The sequence below is a fragment of the Oncorhynchus keta genome, chromosome 14, assembly GCF_023373465.1.
Source record: "Oncorhynchus keta strain PuntledgeMale-10-30-2019 chromosome 14, Oket_V2, whole genome shotgun sequence".
Lineage (NCBI taxonomy): Eukaryota > Metazoa > Chordata > Actinopteri > Salmoniformes > Salmonidae > Oncorhynchus > Oncorhynchus keta.
The window spans coordinates 18,412,488-18,414,484 of NC_068434.1; the positions used below are offsets into that span (position 1 = coordinate 18,412,488).

Here is a 1,997-nt window from a genome sequence, read left to right on the forward strand (position 1 = left end):
CTCTCTCTCTCTCTCTCTCTCCCTCTCTCTCTCTCTCTCTCTCTCTCTCTCTCCCTCTCTCCCTCACACACACACACACACACACACACACACTGTGATGACAGGACCTGTACCAATGTTGTACGAATTGAACCTGTGATAATTAATTTCAGAAGATCTATGCTATATGATGGAACAAAGTGTTCTAAAACGTTATTTAGCCTATATTGTTTAACTTACACTTATATTATACATCACCATTCAAATTGTGCAAGGACCACGTGGCATGATGTGCTTGGGCTGCCAAATATGTAGGCTAACTAAACCCTACGGTAATACTGATATTGTTACTAACAAGTTTCAACAAGTAATAAAAAGTAATGTAATATATTGCACTTCGTGTTATTGTTATTATTATTATCATCATCAGTTATTATCAACATATTTATCCATGAGGTTCAAATTCCTTGTTAAATAGTTCGTGTTTGGTGAAACACTAAATGTATGTCAGGGAAAAGTCATTTCCTACGGCTCTCTTTCTACGGCTCTCTTTCTACGGCTCTCTTTCTTAGTCTTTCCCCGCCTAATTGCAGGCGTATCCATTTGATTCACCCGGATTCACATTTTGGTTTAACAGCGAGGTCACGTTCAATGACGTAGACAAGCATATCAGCTACGTGCAACCATATTTAAATACATCAAGGAAATTAGTGCATCAAAATATGCAAATCCAGCTTACCATCTAGCCGCTGTGGGAGTAATTCCCCCCACCGGTTCTTGGGTATTTGATTGCCGTTTTGAAAGCGAACATTGCCTTGTTTGTTTTTGACGAAGCTCCGAGCGTGTGTGAGCGGTACGGATCGGAAACATGAAGTGAAGAAACCAAGGGTTCTGCCTGGGAAATCGCCTGTGCATAATGAGACGACCTGCTCTGCCATTCTCAATGCTTCGACGCAGTTGGTTCCAGCGTGCGTATTTTTTTTAAACATTGATACATATGTAAAAGGTAGATTTGCATTTGATTTACTTTTCTCTTTGCTTCGTTTTCCATGCTATTACTTTTGAATTTGGTCATGGTGATTGCAATGCGTATTTATGGACACTGATGCCCACCTACAAGCAGTAACCTATTACGAATTTCACATATCATGAAAAATACTATTTAGAAAAAAGAGTGCGTTAAAAAATAGGAAATACAGAACGTTTGTTAGTTGAATAATCATGTAAAATGGTCAAATATAATAATATAAATCTAGGGAATGTATTAACAAAGAGTAGAACTCTAGTGGTCAAACAATAGGATTCAGATAATGATAATAATGATGAGAATAGCTGGATTTATTTTAACTTCAATAAACTATACTTCAAGAGATTGTGCTCGAGATTAGGTTACACTAACTAGATCTCATTTGCAGGATCTGATTAATGTTAAGTGTTACCGCACCTTACAGTACCTATGTTTCTGTAGGCTATGTGAAGGTGGCATTTCCTATAGGGTGATGATGCGCACACAGGAGGCGTTTTCGAGAGCGCGCGCGCGGCCACACAAGAACACACACACACACACACACGCACACACACACACACACACACACACACACACACACACACACACACACACACACACACACACACACACACACACACACACACACACACACACACACACACACACACACACACACACACACACACACACACATACTGAAAGCAAGAAACGCAGACGTATTAACATTTGTCTTTAAGTAGCTAATTGTTGTTTTTTTGTAGCCGTTATCGTTTTTTAAATCACAAAAAAAGTATTATTTTAGAATGAGTGTTTTGCTGTATAAAATCGAATCGCAACACGTTATCTAAAGTAAGTGAGACACGTTTAACTTACCCTTATATTTTACATCACCATTCAAATCTTCCTGGCAAGCTATGCATGCGCTCTCAATCAAGTCGACGCCAATTTTCCAGCGCAATTGATTGTGCGAGCCGGTTGGAGATGCTGTACTCCCTACTCGTGTAACTCA

At 39.3% G+C, this 1,997-nt stretch overlaps 1 long non-coding RNA gene across 1 annotated transcript in view; it reads left to right on the forward strand.

The window, feature by feature from the left end:
• The first annotated feature begins 719 nt into the window (after nucleotides 1–719).
• Nucleotides 720–1,997, forward strand: part of LOC118392898 (uncharacterized) — a 5,819-nt gene continuing 4,541 nt past the window's right edge. The window contains exon 1 of the long non-coding RNA XR_004827459.2: nucleotides 720–947. This is a non-coding gene — a long non-coding RNA (uncharacterized LOC118392898). The remainder of the gene's footprint in view (nucleotides 948–1,997) is intronic.